The 11,783-nt window shown below is 40.8% G+C and overlaps 1 pseudogene; it reads left to right on the forward strand.

Moving 5' to 3' along the window:
* The first annotated feature begins 8,745 nt into the window (after positions 1 to 8,745).
* Positions 8,746 to 8,879, forward strand: LOC127207824 (uncharacterized; annotated as a pseudogene).
* Positions 8,880 to 11,783: the final 2,904 nt, after the last annotated feature.

Genomic DNA, 11,783 nt, shown 5'->3' on the forward strand with positions numbered 1-11,783 from the left:
AAATCTTACTGGTTGGTAAAAGTAATTGTTTATCACAATTGTCAAGTTGATGAGATTTAGAATCACCTGGGAGATGGGCCTCTGGGAATGCCCATGACCTGTCCACTGTGGGTGGTCCCATTCTCCAGGCTTGGGTCCTGGGATGTATAAAACCGAGAAAACTACCTGTGCTCACATTTGCACTCATACATCTGCTCCTTGACTGTGGGATGCATTGTGACGAGTTACCCCAAGCTTCCATCACAGTGATTTCCCCACGGTAATGGATTATAACCTCAAACTGTGAGCTACGATACATTCTTCCTTCCCAAGTTGGTTTTTCAAGTATTTTGTCACAGCAGCAGAAAAGTAACTAAAACAGGAGGGATAAAGAAAACCAACCAATAAAGAAAATCTTCCAATAATATGCATTTCTGCAAATGTCATGGTATCATGGAAAATACTGGAATACAGATGAGAATCGAAGGTGCCAATCTCAGACCTGTCACTGATTTTTAATTTTTTTCAGGTGTATTTATTTTGTGTGTATTTATGTTTGGCCTGCATGTATGTATGTGTGCCATACGTATGCCTGGTGCCTCTGGAGGTCAGAAGAAGGCACCAGATCCCCTGTACCTGGAGTTATGGATGGTCGTGAGCTACCATGTGAGTGCTAGGAATCAAACATAGGTCTTCTACATGAGAAAGAATTACTCTTAAACACTGAGCCATCCCTCCAGGCTGTCACTAAGTGTCACAATCAAATTAGCCTCTACCCCAACCCTGCTTCACCAGCCTCCCAGTGAGTGAAACGTTGATTCCGCTATCTGCTCTGCTTGAGTAGCTTGCTGGTCTTGTTCAACAGATTGACACATTTTATGGTTTCAAATGCACCCATTTTTATTACAGCAGCTGTTTTGTAGGCCAAACGTCCAGATGTAGTTTTCTCACAAGACTGAACTCAAGGTTTCAGCCAGACAGTTCTCACCCAGAGGCCTTGAAGGAGGAATCCGCTTCCATGCTCACTCAGAATTCATTTCCTTGCAGCTGCCTGGCTACAATTTCTGTTTTCTCTTTCTGCTAAGAATCACTCTCACATCCTAGGAATGCTTTTTTTCGGTGGCCTCTTCAGGAGCCTGCCACAGCACACATCATGTGTTTCTTCAGGGCCAGTAGTAGATACTCCCCAAGTTGCTTAACTATAATAATGGAACACAGTACACTGTGCTGTGAACTAGGCATCATATCAATAGGCAGGCATAAAAATTTAATCTTACTTGTAAACTGGTAAACTCTCCAGTCACCTGGGATAAGGACCTTTTTGGCATGTCTAACCCCCTGTGGCCAATAGGCCATGCCTACGCTCAAAATAAGGGGATATTTCAGGGTATCATGCATGAACTGACATGATTTGGGGAGAAATCGTGGAGGTCATTTTAGAATTTGACCACCAAACCATTTCTTTACTCTTTTGCTATTATAATGTATAGATAACCATACACAAGCACCTTGACAAACAGGAAACATTCTGCAAACATTAAGGAAACAATGTTACTAAAATTTGGCATCAAGCCATTTCAGTCATGCTTCCTCAGCTTTCTCTTCTGCAAACCCAGCATCAAACTGGAATGCAACCTAATCATACCAGTTCTAATGCACGTAAGATGAATTACCAGTGTCCATGGAGAGAGAAGTTCAACAGTCTGTCCAGCCTTTCCTTGGGGCTTAGCTGGGAACAAAGGCTGATACGTATTCTAGGGAGTAAAGAACAAAAGCCTCTCCAAGTTCCATCATGGATGGTGATACAGGGCTAGTTGTCTTCACTACTGGGCCTGCATCCAATAGAAATGGAGCCCCTCCATTGTCACATAAAAGCCAAGATTGGAGACAGTAACTTCAGTCAGCCATTTGAACTGACACCAGTCTCATGGATGGCTTCCTCCACCGGGAACAAAGAAGAGTAAAGACAGAGTTCGTTCTTAGTTTTGATCTATTAGTTTAATTCCATATTAAGATATTTTTAATCTTTTATTGATGAGAACAGAGCCAAGATGAATATACTCATTCTCTTGGGAATATGGATGGACAAAAGAAGAATGGGCTTTCTTAAAATACCTTAAAATTCCGTCAGACTCTATTTAAAGTATTGCTTTATTCTAAAATGTCTTGGAAACTATGCAAGACACCAAATACCTAAGGTATTTAAATGGATCACTGTAACATATGTATCCTGTTTTGAGGTATCAACAAATATCAGAGTGGTTTCCTTTTGTCAATGTTTTCTTCTTCTTTTCAGTAAAAAGTTATTTCTACTTTAAAGTTAAAAGTGTTCTAGTATGTGATGATAGCTGGCAACTTGAGCTAGAGTCCATGTACACTTTAATAGCTTAACATTGATTAACAGAATATACTCATGACACAAAGTCGTGAGTCTGAGGTTTACAGTAACTGCATCTTAGTCCTTTGGTTATTTGAATGGCTTGCAGCACCTCCATACCACACATCTGTGTTCTCTCGAGCCATAAAGCATCTGGATGAAGGGTTCCTTACTGCCCTAACATTTCCATGGCTTGTTGCTTCTCGCTCCCTGTCTGTACTGTTGTCCTAAAGCTTAGCCCATGAGTATGAAATGATTTCTCAAAAGCCATTAGTTTATGTCAGAAGTACATAATCCAAGTGAAATGTGCTCTAAGAGAAGTGGATATTTTCTTCTCTGCACTGCAGTAGCCACTAAAGCAGGAAGTACTGCCCTGGAGAAAGACGTCGTACATGTTGTTTACGACTCAACTGAAGAAGCCAAGGAGGAGTTGGAATCGCCCTTGACATTGTAGCTTTTACGATGTGAGAGTCTCAAACACACTTAGGGGAGCTAGGGAAGAACAATGGTGAGAACGAGCAATATCTCAATTTCCCAAGTTCCGTCACTTACTGCGTACCTGTGACACTCTGTACCTTCCCTAGTACTCCTGCTACAGTACTCTGGGGTCACCCGGTCCTTACTCAACAAATATTAAGCCACTCTTTGCTACTTCTTTAGAAGAGATCTTTTATGGTTTTTCAAAAACAAAATCCAGATGTCACTTCTGAGAATTCATCTGCATTTACATTTCCAGAACAGAAATGAAGAGAGCTTGTAAGGAAAGTATTACTCACTCACCCTCAGCATAAAACGCTCCAGAAATCAGTAAACAAGTCCGTGAATCAGAGAAGTAAGCACAAAACAAGACCCAGATTTGGTGCTGTTCTAAGAATCCTAAGAATTATGATGTTAATTTGCAACTTAAGAACTTTGAGCACCTTTGTTTTTTTGCCTTATTTAGTCTTGCTAGATATGTTTTTACTTTTGTACATAAAGTGTGGAATAAGATAGACTCAGACGTGGATCACTACTAGTTTGAGAACTTTCAGATTAAGCCACTTAATCTCTTTGAGGCCAAAGGAAGTAATAACCTCCTTCAAAGGTTTTCTGGGAAACCTCGGCACTGAACTGAACAATGCCAGCAGTTATCAAGTGCACTAAATAGCCACAGGGCACAGTAAAAAGCTACTGGAAGACCTGAAGCATCTGCAGTAGTCAAAGATGTAGCAACAGCACGGTAATGGTACATTTTAGATCTGCCCTTAATCTTTAAGTAAAATACATGCGAAGTTGAAGTCTCTCGCATTGACACTTGTCATAGAAGGGCCACCCCAAGAAGTAGTGATAACAAACATGGTTGTTGTTAATATGCAACATTTAGGGTGGCTAATGGGAGGATTTAGCCTCTATGGGCAAAACACAAAGATCAATGTAAACATAAGCATCATTGTATTTACTCAATGACTTTCAGACTTAACTAGTTCTAAGAATGATTTTAATTATGTTCTGCCTCCACCCGAAGAACTGGTAATAATGCTGTATCAGTGATTGTGTTAAGAACAACATGAAAAAGAAAAACTGAGTTATCAATAATAATTTTTGTATAACACAAATTATAGTAATTATCTGGTTGTTTCTAAGTCCTTAAAATTTCTCTCAGAACTAAAGATCCAAAATATGAAATGTGGCTCCTTCTGTAGGGTTTATCCAGGTGAGTCTGACATCCTCCCCACTTCCCACATCTGTCCCAATCCCCCCCAGAGCTAGTCTCAAACTCCAAGCCTGGGCCACTAATCCAATGTCAAGTGGTCAGTCCTGAAGAGAGATACATACACAAGTGACATTGTGCAGACTGAACAGGTTGTATTTATATATTTAAGAATATATACAATCATACACACACACACACACACACACACACACACACACACACACACACACACACACCAGCAACCTGGAAACAACCTAAATGACCCTCAGTCAAAAAATGGATAAAGAAACTGTGGTACATTCACACTATGGAATAGTACTCAGCTATTAAAAACAAGGAAATCCCGAAATTTGTGGACAAATGGAAGGAACTAGAAATGATCATACTGAGTGAGTTAACCCAGAAGCAGAAAGACTCACAGGATATATACTCACTTATAATTGGACACTAGCCCAAAAGGGATGTCCTATGAAGGTCTTTACTTACAAGGAGATTGGGATAGTTGTAAGGACATCCTATTGGGATGCTAGGTGAGACAAGTATAGGAGAATGGGGAAATAGAAGGATCCAGAGGGTCCTAGAAACCTACAAGAAAAACATCATGATGGGCAAATATGGGCCCAGGGGTTCTGCTCCAACTACTGCACCAACCAAAGACAATACAAGCAATAAACATCGAACCCCTACCCAGATCTAGCCAATGGAGAGGACATTCTCCACAGTTGAATGGGGAGCGAGGACTGACTCGGACATGAACTCTGGTGCTCCATATTTGACCACTTCCCCTTGGTGGGGAGGCCTGGTGGCACTCAGAGAAAGAATAAGCAGGCTACCAAGATGAGACTTGATAGCCTATGACCATATAGTTGGGAAGGAGGTCCCCCTTGGTCACAGGCATAGTGGAGGGGAATAGGGTGAAAGCAGAAGGGAGGGAGAAATGGGTGGATACAAGGGATGGGATAACAACCTAAATATAATCTGAATAAATTAATTTTAAAAAGAAAAAAAAGAGGCCATGAATGTGAAAGAAAGTGGGGATGTACATGAGAAGAAATGGAGAAGAGAAAGGGAGGAAAGGGATGGGGGGAGATATAATGATATAATCTCAAAAATAAAACATTTAAAATATGAAATATGGAAATGTGTAGGTTGTTTTGCAATATTTAGAAAAATTTCACAGCATAATACCAAGTCTTTCTTTACATGAAATCAGTTATTCCATAAGCATTTCATTTGAAGATGAAATATGAACAGAAGTTAGCTCGATTACTTTATAAGTTTTAAATACAAATAAAGCCTATGTTGGACCATGGGGAAAATATTGATCATAGAAAGTACTGTTCAACATTGTATGTAATAATATACTTGGGCTATAACGTTACTTGAATATAGTTTACTACCTTAGTTTTTATGTGAATGTTAAAAAGTGGAATTGCTTTGATACATAGGAAGACAGGTTCAACTGAATGAATCATTTGGTAACAGATTTTTCATATATATATATAAAATATGCTGCAAGCTTTCAGTGTTTCATTCTTATAATTTATTTAAGATAAACTATAAAGTTGGAATAATCAAAATAAATAAACTTAATGAATTAGATACAAATAAGAGATTTCTACTTAGGGAATTGCATTTTAGACACAACAAAGAATAAAATAAGAGCATCTTCTCTATGACTTTCAGTATTTAAGAATCAATACTGACCAGATTAACAATGCAGTAAGAAAGTTTATACTAAAGAGCCATAGAGGAAAGAGAACCACCTTAGAGTTTGGAGTGTTGGGAAGATTTCCTAATGTCAAAGATGGTAGCATATCTGAGGGTGGAAGTGTCAACAACCAATATCTTGTAACTGTAGCAAGCCACAAAAAGATAATGACCTATTAGTTGTCACTAGGCCTTGGAAAAGCAAGTCATTCTAACACAGTCTGGGTAAAAGAAGCACTTCTGCTTTGAAGAGTGTGCTAGGTGGTAAGACTATCAGTCAGTATTGCAGAAATAAAAATGTTTGATGAAAGAACATTTCTATACTTTACTTATCTAAAGAACTACATATATATTAAGCCAATATTAATGAGATTCAACTCTTCTATAAGTAGTTGAGGGAAAAAAACTTGACGAAGATGTGGACTTTTGATCTAACAGAGGTCAGGATTCTCTGATAGAGCCAGAAGTAAAAAGAAACCCACATGTGTCTCCATTTTGAGCACACCTCTCCTGTTTCAAAAATACTCCCATTTCCCTCAAGTTCTTCTAGACAGAAGCCTTAGCATCAGGCCTGTTAGAGTCATGTGCCCAGGTCAAAGTCATTTCTGTAAAGCCACTCTGTGGAAAGGAATGCTCAGAGTGTCAGACTCTGCTCTGCAGCCAGCGAGGCAGATAGGAAGACTCAGTGCTGGTGGTTATGTTCATCTTCATGACATCTTTTTCACAAAAAACCCATGGCTAGTATCAAATAATGCTGAAAATTTTTTAAATGTTTTATGATGCATTGTCAGTTTAGTGGAACTACGCAATTGAGCCTAGTAGATATTCTTCAGTGAAAGCGAACAGGAAAGTGAGGTAACTCATGTAGCCTTCAAAGGGCTTTGCATGAAAGAGAAGGAGATGGAAGGGAACGTTTTAACAATGGGTACAAAACTGAAGCCATCTTCAAACTGAGAAGTGAGTCGGGAAGCAACGAAACACTTAAAGCACAGAAGGAAAGAGGTGTCTTGGGATACGGAAGAGGACGGCCACAAAGGTGAGGAGTAGAATAAAGCTAGACAAAGAAGGCAGTTACCACTGCATCCAGGACGCAAAAGCAGAAACGTAAAAACGAAAGAGAGATATGCCATAAAGTTAAGGTCCAATTCCAACAGTAGCTGGGATTAATTCTGTTGTCATCTGCCAATAGCTGTCTACTAAGATTTGAAGATGAAAGTGGAGACATAAGGAAATCAGTAACGACTTTTAAATCTGCTTTGATAAATTTATCTATGGCTCTTCAGGAGAAGTTCAGACTGCTATGGAGAACTGTGGTTGGCTGAATGAGAAATAGCAATCTGTTCTGGCCCTGACTGATATAGGGACACCACCACCAACTTAGTGTTTACTTAGTACACAGACACAGGATACTGGGCTGAGGTATGATATATTTTGGTACTCAAAAAAGGTTTTAGAAGATGGATGTGGTAACTCGTACTTGTAATCACAGGCAGGGGTGTCATCTTGAATGAAATCAAGGTCAACCAGGGATATCTCTTTCTCTCAAAGGAAAAAAAAACCACCCCAAACACACACACACACACACACAGACACAGAGAGAGAGAGAAAGAGAGAGAGAGAGAGAGAGAGAGAGAGAGAGAGAGAGAGAGAGAGAGAGAGAGAACAAAAATATTAATGCTACAAATCAGTTTCACCCCATTTGACCCCAATGAGGCTGCATCTCTCTCAGCATGAATTATATTTGAAAGAACTTAATACCAACAGCCAAGTTAATTAAAAACTAACTTAAATATTAACTTCTGGTATGCAGAAAATGCAAAAGATAATTACACATTACACAAATCTTCTAATTCCTTTGAATTGTTTTTTTGTAAAGAACCATTCACTATTTCATGAGCCGATGATATACCACCACATTTTTTTCTCAAAATTCTTTGAAATTATCTCCCTTAAATTACCTGGCATTATTTGTATTCCTCTGACCCTCTGCCAGGCTTTTTAAAAAATATATTTTATTAATTTATTCATATTACATCTCAATTGTTATCCCATCCCTTGTATCCTCCCATTCCTCGCTTCCTCCCATTTTCTCCTTACTCCCCTCCCCTATGACTGTGACTGAAGGAGACCCTTTCCCCCTGTATATGCTCATAGGGTATCAAGTCTCTTCTTGGTAGCCTGCTATCCTTCCTCTGAGTGCCACCAGGCCTCCCCATCCAGGGGACGTGGTCAAATATGGGGCACCAGAGTTCGTGTGAAAGTCAGACCCCACTCTCCACTCATCTGTAAAGAATGTCCTGTTCATTGGGTAGATCTGTGTAGGAGTTCAAAGTTTACTGCATGTATTGTCCTTGGCTGGTGCGATAGTTTGAGCAGGACCCCTGGACTTTCTTAAAAATAGGGATACCATGTGCAATCCTTTGCCTCTGCCTGTTCATTATTTGGAGCTTGATAGATGATAAAGCCATAAGTGGCCTTTCTGACTTGGTAATAGCGCTTGGGAAGAAGGGAAATTTTGTGAATATTCATTTTATAGTGTCTGAATATCAAAAAAAGGCAATCAATGTATTGCCTCTTTATCTCCTAACACAACCTTTGAAGCCACTCTAAAAACACACCCTAGGCCTTTAATGGCTGTTTCTTTGCAGTAGCAAAGTGTTGGGCAGCTACTGTAGGAAGAAAGAGTTTGCTTCTTGGTTCCTGACTGTTTGCATTATAGGTAACTCCGGCATCCCGTGCTTTGATGGTACCTGTTACTGACAGTACTCTACAACAGGCAGCTCTCCTGGTACCCGCTAAGGCAGATGTGTTTAGTGCCTCGAGTGAGATATCTGTTGTGAAGTTTTCCCTGGTACATTACAGGGCACATTCCAAGAAACACCAGGGACTTATGGCATCTTCGTTATTCAGTGGCCCATATTACCTTCTCCAGAAACATCTGGATCTTGGTCTCTTGTGTCCTATCATAATTTTAAGAATGATGGTCACTCCCTGGCAATGGACAAAAAGATACCTTGTTGGTGGTGTTGTCCCTATACCAGTTAGGGACAGAGTCCTTTGTTCATGCTCGCTTGATGCCTGGCTTGGTGGCCAAAGCTGTTTTATACCTAGGACACATAAAAAACCAAGTCAAGTTAAAAAAAAAAAAACATCAAATCCAGGCAGGCCAACGCGTGAGGAGAAAGCAGAGACCTGAAGACCACAGTGCTACCCACAGCACAGGCAGCACGTAGAGGGTGTCACCATGGGACCTGCTAGCTGGGTTGGCCAGCTTGCAGCAGGAGCCACAACAATGTGCAAATATGTGGTAGACAGATGGCAGAGTAGAAGCTTGCGCATCATGAAGAGATGGAACTGGAGACAGAGGAGAAGATAGCCTGTTGTGAGTGGTCAGCCCCTCCACCTGGGACTATGGTCGCAGCCCGAGCTGCCACTGATGGCCATGTTTGTGTCATGGCTATGCAAGGGCAGGGGTCCATGTCGATATCCATGGCTGATATTATGACTAAAGAACATGGGGACGTTCTTGGTTGGGGTAGCTGCTGGGGACCAAGCGAATGTCCACGGCTTGTGCAGAACTGGCCCGGCCTCTCACTGGTTTTGACCCTCTGGACAACTGGCCCCACCCCTCACCCATGGCATCACTCAGGACAGCTGGCCCTGTGATTTGCCAGGCAGCACAGTGGAGCTGGCCCTGGTGGCAAAGTGTGGGTGAGCTGGTCCAAGGGTGTAAGAGTGGGAAAGCTGACTCCAGCATTTGGGAAATTTTCCTACAGGGTCATAAGCATGGGAAAGCTAGCCTTGCCCCTCACCAACTGCAACACTTGGTAGAATGACCCCCTACACTTCACCTAGACAGCACAACATAGTTGACCCCAGGGACAGGGCACAGGTGAGCCACCTGAGAGTGAGAGGGTGGGAGAATCAGCCCTAACACTCCTTTTCTGTGAGGTTGCCTGGGCAGGGGAGATGCCCTTCACCCACTTGCTCCTGTCACCAGATGCAGTCTAGAGAGTTGACCCTGGAGTCATGAGAGCTGGCCCTGCCCCTCACCACTGCAACACTGAGGATAGTGGGTCCTGCTCCTTGACTGAGCGGCACAGTGGAGCTAGCTCTGGAGGCATGGGTGTGGGTGAGACAGCCCCGAGGACATGAGAGCAGGAGAGCTGACCCTGCTGGAGCACTGCTGGAGAGCTTATCCTGGTGGTGCTGACCACCTCAGCTACCATCCAGGTCCATATCCAGAGCCCTGAGTTGGTCCGTCCCAAAAACTATAAGATCTAGGAATAGTTGGGATGCATAAAAGGACCAGAACTACTGATCTGCAGGAACTCCATGACACATGGCAACAATAGGATATCTGAGAGGAGTCCAGGTGATGATTATTCCAATCCCTTCACAGGGCAGATTTATTTTAAACTTTACCTGTTTAAATTACTGTCTGGTTTCCCCTTCTAGATTTGATTTGGACTGTGACAATCATCACTAAGGAAATAAGAGAATTATAAGTTCCAGATAGCCAATCACTCCTACGTATAAGCATTACATTTCACATAGGAAATGATTCAACACACTTGACCAATTACCCAAATAACTTAGAAAGTAGACAGAACGTGCTTTATGACTACACAAATTTTATTTACTTCATCAAAAAAAATAGTTGTACAATCATCTCAGTGGCTGAAAAGACAACACATTTTATTCTTTATGAACAACCTTGTTCCTGAATTTTTCTCTACGGGCCCATCACCCCTCCACTGCTCCTGTGAGTTTAAAATATAATGATGAAGGTATATAAAATACAGAGGATATTGGCCTCTCAAAATATGATTAATATACAGGTAACCTGTCCTCAGTGATATACACAAATAAGTTAAGGATTCCTTACTTTTCCAATAAGAAATGTTAATGCTCCTGTTAAGGCTTCAAAGCAAATAAAGACATATTTTCTTACAAAGAATCAATATAGGACTCTAGTTTTAAGCACAGAAATTCTCTATGGAGTGCTTATTTAGCCATCATGACCATATTTTAAAATGAATGTTTTTCTTTTATAGAACCTGCGTATTAAATGGAATAGAAGTATTCAGAATCTTATGACCAAAGTTAAACCAATACCCAAAAAAAAAAATTTTTTTTTTATTTTTCAAGATATCTTCAGGGTCCATGTTTGTGAGTGAGATGGTTGAGCATACAGTGAGCCTGAGGTGCCCATATTCTGTTCTTGCTACACTGGACAGATGCACTAGGTTTGTGATTGGATGGGTGCACTAGGTTTGTGATTGGATGGGTGCACTAGGTTTGTGATTGGATGGATGGACTAGGTTTGTGATTGGACGGATGCACTAGGTTTGTGATTGGACGGATGCACTAGGTTTGTAATTGGATGGATGCACTAGGTTTGTGATTGGACGGATGCACTAGGTTTGTGATCCTTCCAATAGTAGGACCTTCAGAACATGCAATGGTTGATAGATATGCATAGATAATAGATATGCAGGCAGACATAGATATGTATATGAAAAGATGGATAGCTGATGGAAGCAGAGATTACCACCAACATACAATAAGAATGTGGATCATTAAAGATACTAAATATTAATATTAATAGTCATTTATCACTAATTAATCTTCTAGACTTAACTGGGAAAAAAAAAGCGAATTTTTTCCTATCTCCAAAAATGACAATACAACAGCAAATATTTGATAGACTACTGATAGATACAAAAATATGTGTTTCCCATCTCACAGGAAATGCATTCTAACTGTTTGGAGAGATAGCAGTGGTATTAAAGAGTGTGATTTCTACTGTGTTTTCTTTTCTTCATTATATGCAATATTGGGGGGTTGAACCCAGGGCTCTTCATATGCTGGGCAATATCATCTATGCAACCTTGGTTGCCTTATCCTTTTATTTTGAGACACGTTCTCACTAAGTCACCCAGGCTGGCAGTAAACTCACTGTGTAGCCTAGACATCCTTGGACTCTCAATCAACAGCATCTGCTTCCTAGGTGTCTAAAAC

This window comes from Acomys russatus, chromosome 24 (genome assembly GCF_903995435.1).
Source record: "Acomys russatus chromosome 24, mAcoRus1.1, whole genome shotgun sequence".
Lineage (NCBI taxonomy): Eukaryota > Metazoa > Chordata > Mammalia > Rodentia > Muridae > Acomys > Acomys russatus.